Raw genomic sequence first — 11,060 nt, 5'->3', positions numbered from 1 at the left:
ATATTCTTGTACATAGAGGGTAGTATTATAGTAGTTATAATCTTGTACATAGGGGGCAGTATTATAGTAGTTATATTCTTGTACATAGGAGCTGTATTATAGTAGTTATAATCTTGTACATAGGAGGCCGTATTATAGTAGTTATATTCTTGTACATAGGAGGCAGTATTATAGTAGTTATACTCTTGTACATAGGGAGGCAGTATTATAGTAGTTATATTCTTGTAGATAGGGGGTAGTATTATAGTAGTTATATTCTTGTACATAGGGGGTAGTATTATAGTAGTTCTATTCTTGTACATAGGAGCAGTATTATAGTAATTATATTCTTGTACATAGGGGGCAGGATTATAGTAGTTATAGTCTTGTACATAGGGGGCAGTATTATAGTAGTTATATTCTTGTATATAGAGGGCAGTATTATAGTAGTTATATTCTTGTATATAGGGAGCAGTATTATAGTAGTTATATTCTTGTATATAGGGGCAGTATTATAGTAGTTATATTCTTTTACATAGGGGGCAGTATTATAGTAGTTATATTCTTGTACATAGGGGCAGTATTATAGTAGTTATATTCTTGTACATAGGAGGCAGTATTATAGTAGTTATATTCTTGTACATAGGAGCAGTATTATATTAGTTATATTCTTGTACATAGGAGGCAATATTATAGTAGTTATATTCTTGTACATAGGAGGCAGTATTATAGTAGTTATATTCTTGTACATAGGGGGCAGTATTATATTAGTTATATTCTTGTATATAGGAGGCAATATTATAGTAGTTATATTCTTGTACATAGGAGGCAGTATTATAGTAGTTATATTCTTGTACATAGGGGCAGTATTATAATAGTTATATTCTTGTACATAGGAGGCAGTATTATAGTAGTTATATTCTTGTATATAGGAGGCAATATTATAGTAGTTATATTCTTGTACATAGGAGGCAGTATTATAGTGGTTATATTCTTATACATAGGGGCAGTATTAGAGTAGTTATATTCTTGTACATAGGGGGCAGTAATATAGTAGTTATATTCTTGTACATAGGGGCAGTATTATAGTAATTATATTCTTGTACATAGGGGGCAGTATTATAGTAGTTATATTCTTGTACATAGGGAGCAGTATTATAGTAGTTATATTCTTGTACATAGGAGCTGCTTGTTGGAGCTGCTGCGGCCAGGTGTCGGCTGTAAGAAATAGCCTGCACCAGACCTTGTATGGAACGGGATCAACCCACCATCACCCTCCATACAAGCATTTGTTCGGACATATGAATTATAGTAGTTATATTTTTGTATAATGGAGGCAGTATTATATTAGTTATATTCTTGTACATGGAGGGCAGTATTATAGTAGTTCTATTGGTGCACATATGGGGCAGTATGATACTAGTTATATTCTTGTACATAGGGAGCAGTATTATAGTAGTTCTATTGGTGTACATATAGGGCAGTATTCCAATAACTATATTAGTATTACAGTGCACACTGCTGTACAATGATGGACTGCACCTGCTGTTTCTGAGAATGTGCAAGAAAATAAACAAGTCCCCATGCATGTAGTAATCCCTACTCTGCTGTTTCATACCTGATATAAAAGTATCAGGACTCCAGCAGTATGGCTTTGTATAAAATCATGGAGATGTATGTGTGATTGAATTAATACATCTGTATGACTGTACTCAGGCCAATACCTGACAAGTGCTGTTGTCACATCCCCCCAGTCTACTTGGCATCGCATACAATTATTCAGCAGAGGGCAACAAAGAGCACGGGAAAGAAATCTCCCGTTGTAGAAGGAATGTGAAATTCATAGAGAATATTCTTTTATGTCACATGTAATAAAATAACATCTGTCACTTACCGTGCTGCCATTGTAATTAATCTAAGTGCCGTAAATGTCACGTTGTTACGTTATTATACAAACTGTAATACACTTGACACTAATGCAGCAATAAACCTGACAACCTGAATCATATCAAGTGTTTTACAGATGTGAGTCTATGTTACTTTATCAATTGATTTTTCTAGTGCCTAATGTTACCTGTGTAATGACTTCAAGTTATAGAACGGAGTATAATGTGGAGATATTTACATTGGTGCAGTTGTTCTCTCAACCCCCATCCTTCACTTCCCCGGTACTGGTGTATCTTGTCTCCACCAGAAAAATGGGTGGAGACCTGGAATTGTGCTGTGGGAGGTATATAGGGTACGCCCACAGCTGCTGATTGGCTGGGCTGTGTGATACCCGCCTGTCTCAGATTCAAGCGGCTTTCCTGCCGGGCTCCTTGCAATGGACCTGGCTGTCATTGTGTTCTCGGCCAGCCTCCCTGCAATATGGCATGCCGTCCCCGCATGGCCCCACTCTCTGTGTTAGCGCAGTTGCCGGAGAGGAGACTGACAGCGGTCAGCAGCCGGGAGCACAGAGCGCAGTGGGAGAGTGAGCGTGGGCGCCTGGAGGAGACTGAAAGCGGCCGGCGAGGACAATGACAGTGCAGCCGGAAGCACAGAGGGGAATACAGTGCCAGGGTAGAGAGAGGGAGCGTGGCCCCGCCACATGCCACGGCGCGGGGGAACACAGTGACAACAGGGCCGTGAGCGGAGAATGGCGCGGGGGGGGGGGGGGGGGGGAGGGGGGAGAGCAGAATGACAGCGGAGATGCCAGCGGGGACGCCAGGGCACAGGGAGCCGATAGACAGCCAATGGCGGGTGACAGTCACAGTGGGCAGGGGAGCGCAGGCAGCAGGTTCGGCATGGGAGACTCACAGCAGCAGCGGGGTAACGTGGGCTCGGCATGGCAGATGGGAGCCGAGACACTGACACCAGCATCTTCAGCAGCTGAGGTGGGAGCGCTGTTGTGGGCATCAACAAGCCCTCCCCTACAACTCAACCAGGCCAACCCATGTCTCCACCCATTCTTCCGGTGGAGACAATATATACCAGTACCCACTTCCCCTCCCTTCTCTGCCCTTACCAAACTATCCTATGTAGGTATACAGGGTGGTCCAAATGTATGGAGACACTTGAAAAATTGGAAATCAATCCTGCGTGTAGCACGTTGCTAAGGGCGAGGAGGCAAATATGTGAGGGGTGGTGTCCAACACGGTGGCCATTTTAAAAGCCATCATCTTCGAACCAAGTCGATATTTTCAAATCGGAAGTGGTGCAAGTGACATATGTATCTAATAGAGAATTTGATGAAGAATCCAAATGTGACATATATTCATTCCTGCCAAAGTTATTAACAATTTTCTCTTTGTTACAGAGACAGATATGGCTGTTAGATTAACACATGAGGAGAGGACAGAGATTTTGCTCATTTCTGGGGAGTGCAGTACCCGCATCATTGCAATGGATTTCAATGGTTGGTACCATAGAAGACCACCCATCCACCATGGCACAGTTGGCAATTGCTTGCCAAATTTTGCCAAAAATGTTCTGTATGGGAACTGACAAAAAGTGGACACAACAAAATTGCCAGAGACGAAGCAACAACACTGGCCTTTCTGGCGTCCTTCTGCAAGAGCCCACATCGTAGCACCTCTATCACATGAGAGCAGGGTACGTCAAACCACTATTGGATACTGGGTATAGTGGCCTGGAGTTAATGGGTATGTGAGGTATCTGAGAAATGTATCTTGTTGTTTGTCACATGATCGTGCTATATATATGTGGATGTAAGGTGTTTGCAAAGGGCTTCTGTCTTCGGTTCTGGACTTGTAAGCGAGAGGAGTGTTGGTAGAGCTACAAATGAGCCACATGCGCACCTTCAGTTCCGTGTGGGCCGAGATGGAAGAGACTGAGAGATAACCTCAGCTTTCCCTGGACCTGCTTTGCCCAGGAGATGCCAGTGGTGCCCTGAGCCACAGAAGAGCGGAGAGAGTGGAACCGCCATCGCAGTGTGGAGTGCCTGCCGAATGTGAGTGCCGACTGGTAGAGAGCTGGCGAGAGTAAATGGAGTTGGTACCAGGAACACAACCCTGCAGATAACTAAGACTATAGATTCTTCTGTCCACCTGTGATTTTCCCCCCGTCGTACCACTTTGTGATTTATACACTGCTTCCTGCTGGCTTGAGTTTATACTTGTGTGTTGGACTGTAAATAGTTTTTCTACAAGTAAAGAAGCACTGCCAACCATTCCCGGCTTTGCTATTTAAAAGTTCCCTGTGAGTGGGGATCATTTATTTCATCATCCGGATTCACCGCAGAGGAAGGAATGGTGGTGTCACCCGTGACAACAGACTGTTAAGGAAAATCATGTATTGGGTTGCCCTTTTTGCAAGACCTGCACCCCAGTAACTTGGAGGGGTCCCCTGGTACCCTCAGGGTGGGAGATGGTAGAGCCCCGTGACAAGGCCCAAACTCTAGCCCGCTGTCTCCTAGGCTGAGGCCCACTCCTCGGACGCTGCACTGGGTACACACAAATGGCACCTGTACAAGATCTAGTTGCTGCATCACCTCAATGATGACGATTCCGATGATCATTATGTTGAATTTGTGGAATGGGTGTCACAGCAATTGCAACGGGACCCACACGTCACAGAGACGGTAATGTACACTGATGAAGCAAAATTCGACGTGTACGGGGAGGTGAACAAACGAAACCATTTCCACTGCTCTGACACAAACCTGCACTGGATAGAACCTTACAAGATAATTGGTGCACAGAAAGTCATGGTGTCCTGTGTGGGGTACGAAGATAGTGGGCCCATTCTTCATTGATGGCAACTTTACTGCTGCCAAGTATCTGCAAATGCTACGTGACAAGGTGTTCCCATCACTATGCTATGAAGATGGCGCATTTCTCAGTGTTCTTTCAGCAGGATGGTGCCCTTCCCCATTATGGACGGATGTGATGTCAACGACTTTTTGGATCAGCAGTTTCTGGGGATGTGGATTTGGCATCATAGCTCAATGGATTGGCCCCAGCATTCACTGGCTCTCACCTACTTAGACTTCTACCTGTAAGGTGATGTCAATTCCAGGCTTTACGCAGTGAAGGTCCCGAGTGTGGCGCACACGCAAGAGCTGATCCTGGGCAAGCATTTCTGCGGAGGTGCTGCGCTCAGTATATTGGGAATGAGAGAAGAGGATAGCCTTTGCAAATTGAAACAACAGGGAGCCCACAGAGTATATCCTGTAGTGGATCATCGTTGTGTACCATGTCATATAAAAATTGATAACGTTGGCAGGAATAAAGGGGCATGACATTTAGGCCCCTTCCACATGGGCAATTTTCTCACGCCATTTTGTCGCAATGCGAAAGTGTTACAAATCACATGTATGTGAAGCGCATGCTTTCCTATGATTTCTTCCACACGAGCAATGTTTTGTAGCCTGCGACATTGCAAGAATACAATATTGCGGCATGTTCTATAGAGCCAAGATTTGTGTTTTTTTTTATTTTTTATAGGCCATGTTTCCCTATCGAGCTTTCCTTTCTGTTGCATCGCATCGCACAAAAACACGCTTCCTGGAGGCGGGGATTTACAAATCCCTGACCAGGAAAAAATGCCTGACGACAAGGGCCAGGGATCGGGAAGAAGATGCCCCAGAGCTGACAGCTACTTAGGTGATGTATTTGCCTTTTTTAAATTGCAACTAGGGCTTATTTTCATGGGTAGGGCTTATATATCAAAATCCCTCCCCCCCCCCAAAAAAATAAAAAATTTCACACGTGGTGCTACAAAGTCACGCGACTTTGAAGCGCCACAAAATCATGATATCGCCAAGAGAAAATGCAGCGATATCGCACAAAACACAGATGCTATATCGCTGTGTTTTTAACACGGCGATATCGCTGCGATTTTTATGTGGCAATATCATTGTCGCCCATGTGGAAGTGGCCTCATCAAATTTTCTATCAGGTACATATATTACATGCACCCTTCCCATTTGAAAATACTAACGTGTTCCAAGATGGCAGCTTTCAAAATAGCCACCATATCGGACACCACGCACTATCAGATTTGCCCTCTTTCCCTTAGCAACATGCCACACACAGGACGATGTTTCCATCTATCGGTTTCCATTTATTCAGGTGTCCCTATAACTTGGACCACCCTGTACATAATAATGAGTGATTCTATGCAGTTTTTGGTGTTCATGGGTGGACTGGGTGGACTGGGGGGGGCGGAGACATTAAATTGTTCGCAACTTCGGAGTCCACAAAAGGTATATGAATCTGTATTGCTATGCTGGTGTACACTACCAGTGTAAGCTCTGGCAGTAGAGTTGATTTTGTGTTCATGAAACAGGAGGCTCAGGATGATATGTGCTCATATACTGTATTCTGATCAGTATATATATAAATACACTCATTTAAAAAAAAGCTAGTGCACTAAAGAGTTTCAAGAGTTGTTGGAAACGGATGATACTTTATAAGTGTGAATATAGTGATGATATATATAAGTGATTACAATATTAGTTTTAGTCTATTGGGGAAAACTGTACAATTCTTAGGAGGCTCTACTATCCTGCTGGGCCACCTCTACCCTGGATATATGATGTGATACAGGCAGGCATGGAGGCTCTAGTACCCTGTTGTACCATCTCTAGCTTGGATGCAAGATGTGATATGGGAGGCATGGAGGCTCTAGTACCCTGTTGGGCCACCTCTAGTTTGGATACAAGATGTGATACAGGTGGGCATGGAGGCTCTAGTACCTTGTTGGGCCATCTCTAGCTTCGACACAAGATGTGATAAGGGTAGGCAGGGAGGCTTTAGTACCCTGTTGGACCACCTCTGTTGGATCCGCTCATGCTTATCAGTGGATCAAACTATCCTCTCTACTGGTGGTCTGTCTGAGCTGTCCGGAGCCTGTTCGCCGTGTGTACGTGTCCAAACGTAATGTTGCTCTCAACATCTTCTAACAGCTTGGTCAGAACACCCTAAATGGAGAGAAATTCGTCAAAACGACCATCCTGCTTCTCTCATTCCAATGATGCCCCCCTCTCAAAGTCCGTTAACTGAGCAATATGTCTTGGAGTGCTTCGTGGAGGCATCTAGTGGTCAGCGGTCTCTCAACAAGAGGTACAATACACAAAAGTATCTTCTGAGAGCAATGGGAGAAGGACTTTTATAGTCTTTGGTGGCAACGCATTGTCTAATCAGACCACAACTGTAATCAGTTACATATCAGCCTGAGACATTACTGAAGGCCGATTTCTGCAGCAATCCGACATTTCTATCCGGGTGCATTATGTTTTTTGTCAATGAACGCAGCTACGCTCGAATAAACACATGAAGAATGATGCAGCTGTACCTCACAAACATCCTCTGCAGATAGTTCACGGGGCTTTGTTTTTTCCCTTGCTCTTGCTGAAAGTTCCACCTCAGAGACAAAGTGACAGACGGCGTTTCAGTGTTCAGTGAAGGAAAAGTGGAACTGAAACCCAAGTCACCAACTCATTATATAGTCACACACAAAAATGAAGCTACCTTACAAATAACCTTAATTAAAAATCTCCTACCGTTTTATGTATACAGTTCCTATGCACATCTACGCCTCTCCATAGTTACAGACCAACAACAAATCCTATGTAGTCTGATCCTGCAGTCATGTGTTAGATTGGCATCACTTGTACGTATTTGCGTATGCATAATTTGTGTGCACAATACGCAGAGAATAGAACCCCTTGATTTCAATCGGTTCAATCACATGTGCGCATATTTCCTGTGCATTTCGGCCAAGAAAAAAAAAAGCACAGCATGCTCCACTTTCCTGACTATTTGCGCACAAAAAGTCCCTGTAGCAATCAATGGGGGTTGCGCGAATGCACACAAAATATGCTAGGAGATATGTGAAATACTGCGTAATTGCGCAGAAAAAGAACACATCTGGAACTGATTAGACTAATTAGCCATTTCAATTGACGCATATCTTTTTGCAGTGTACAGATGCATATGCCTTGACTGCGGAAAAATTATAGTAAAATACGCTGATTTGTGACCAAAAAAGCATAGTTAATTCCCCAAATATACTGTGCTTTACTGTCTTCCATCTGACGCCCCAATTCTTGCTAATAGCAATAGCAGATTATAGCAGGGGTGTTTGGGGTGGCTGTACTAGAGCCAGAGCTTCAGGAGGTCTATGGCCGTCCAAACTACCTGGGCTGGCCCCTGAACACTCAACGGAGCTCTCAAATCAAATGCCCCATAGCGGTGCAGCACCACACAGTCACACGATCACCCGGCACCATCAGATCCCACTCCTCCTCATTGCTGTGTCCAGCGCTCAGACCATGGTGAACGGAGCAGAAGACACAAAGAAGGAGTTGGGATCTGAAGCTGCGGGGTCATCGTGTGACTGAGGGACGCTGTGGCCGTACACGTCTGATGTGATACAGCACCGCTGGCTAGAGTCACCACCATGTTATTGTAAATGGACACATTTAGGCTGGGTTCACACGGGACAGATTTGTTGCGCAATTTCTGTGCGTCAAATCCGCCCACGGCTCCTAATCCCAGGATTAGCCAGCCATGTAGACGAAATTTTGCAAAAATCTCGTCCACACGGGGCTGTCAATCCATCATGGCAAAGCCGCGCTGAGCTGGCACTGCGGCACCTAATTGACAGCTACAGCATGTTAATTCTTTTTTTTTTCCGTTGCGGCCTCTCTATGGGGAGAGAAAGCCGCAATGGAATATCGGCAGCCAAACTGTTCCGAAACCCATGGCAAACTATTTTGAAGTAGCGCGTATCCCATGGAAATCTCGCGTTTCTTCAGTGCGGCCAAACCGCGGGATTTCCGTCCCGTGGGAACCCAGCCTTAGGGGTGATATTACTTTCCACGGACCCACATAGGGGGCACTATTACTATAAGGGATTAAATGGTGCGCAGTAACATTATTAGCGTGCTTTCACACTGAATGGAATTAGTCCACAGGACGCAGCGCAAATGCAGATTATGTTGTGTTTTTAACTGCAGAATGCATTCTGTGGAACGTCTTGCAGAATTTCTAGCGTTCTTTCCCGCAGACTTTAGGTGCAGAATTACATTTCCTGTATGTTAGGAATCCTCAACAATTTTGCAAGACATCCTTAATTCTGAAGCAAACAACTTTTCTGATGACAGTTTTGAATTAAAGATGGGCGCATTTTAACAGGTGTGAAATTAACGCCCCCTATAGGGATAACATCATGACACAGATATGTCCACGCAGACTAATTCCGTCCCATGTGAAAGCAACCTTAGGACCGCAGTGGGAGCATTATTATAATGACAGTCTACACTTGATGGCACTATTACTATGAAGGGCTACATTTTGGGGCCCTATTACTATAAGGTGTTACTTATATTTTACCATAAAATATTCTATTGGGAAGTAGGGAGGCACGTTATGGAGGGGGCTAAGTTATGTGAACAGTCCAGGGTCTATGGTCCACTATGGTCCACTTAATCCGCCATTGGTGTGTTTGCTCAAACTTAAAGGAGATGTCCCGAGGCAGCAAGTGGGGTTATACACTTCTGTATGGCCATAATAATGCACTTTGTAATGTACATTGTGCATTAATTATGAGCCATACAGAAGTTATAAAAAGTTTTTTACTTACCTGCTCCGTTGCTAGCGTCCTGGTCTCCATGGTGCCGACTAATTTTTGGCCTCCGATGGCCAAATTAGCCGCGCTTGCGCAGTCCGGGTCTTCTGCTGTTCTCTATGGGGCTCCGTGTAGCTCCGTGTAGCTCCGCCCCGTCACGTGCCGATTCCAGCCAATCAGGAGGCTGGAATCGGCAGTGGACCGCACAGAAGAGCTGCGGTCCACGAAGATAGAGGATCCCGGCGGCCATCTTCAGCGGTAAGTATTGAAGTCACCGGACCGCCGGGATTCAGGTAAGCGCTGTGCGGGTGGTTTTTTTAACCCCTGCATCGGGGTTGTCTCGCGCCGAACGGGGGGGGGGTTTAAAAAAAAAAAAACCCGTTTCGGCGCGGGACATCTCCTTTAAGGCAGGCATGACAATTGCAGTTTCCCATAGTTATCGCAGAAATGTCCTACATAATGTTGACACTGTTTTGAAGTAATTCAGCTACTCCCTTGGACCTTAATTGGTTAACCACAGTTAACAGGATTGGGCATAATCTGCCCAAGAACCAACCTATTTTCCTTGGCTGCCAGCAGTCTTAATTCTCATTGGCCAGTCTCCACCAAGAGAAGAATTTTAGGATCGGTTAGCAGACAGTGGTGTGACAGGAGAGAGGAAGCCCCTGATTGGTCAGAAGAGAAAGTCCCGCACAGGAAGACTGGAAGTGTGAGTATAGTTTTCAGGGAGTTGCTGTAGGGACAGGAAGTTGAGCAGACATGTTTTGTAGTAAGGGAAAGAATAGTCAGAGGCGCAGGGAAAAAAGGACGGAGAGAGGAGAGGAGTCTAGAGCGGAGAAGGAAGGAGTGTGGAGTGGTCCTTCTGTCGTTGGGAGCCCAAAGAGAGCCCGGAACTGTTAGTTAGAGTGCCAAGCCCATGAGGTTGAGTATTGAGACCCTGGGTGAGTGAGACGTTACCCCAAATAGGGTAGCAATCCTACTATTACAGAGGCCATTTATCCCCATGTCTGGAGGCAGTGAGGCCTAATTCCTTATCCTTTATTTAGTGACAATACCTTCCCTGGGCATTCAGTTTGTTTTACAGCGAGTGTATGGTTATAACATAGTAACATAGTATGTAAGGCCGAATGAAGACAATGTCCACCTAGTTCCGCCTGTTTATCCTCCTTGTTGATCCAGAGGAAGGCAAAAAAAACCCAAGAGGCAAAAGCCAATTAGCCCTTTTGGGGGAAAAATTCCTTTCCGACTCCCTAATGGCAATCAGACTAATCCATGGATCAACCTCTAATAGTTGCTACCTGTCGATATACCCGGATCAACAACCCGCTGGTCACCTAGAATTTATATCCTGTAATATACTTTCCCTCTAGAAAAAAACCCTCTATGGATTTTGCCATCACCACATCCTCAGACAGAGAGTTTCACAGTCTCACTGCTCTTACAGTAAAGAACCCTTTTCTGTTTTGGCAATGAAACCTGCTTTCTTCTAAACATAGTGGATGCCCTCT

This window comes from Eleutherodactylus coqui, chromosome 3 (genome assembly GCF_035609145.1).
Source record: "Eleutherodactylus coqui strain aEleCoq1 chromosome 3, aEleCoq1.hap1, whole genome shotgun sequence".
In the NCBI taxonomy this organism is placed as follows: domain Eukaryota; kingdom Metazoa; phylum Chordata; class Amphibia; order Anura; family Eleutherodactylidae; genus Eleutherodactylus; species Eleutherodactylus coqui.
The sequence above is the reverse complement of the archived record's forward strand: the minus strand, read 5'-3'. Positions refer to the sequence as shown.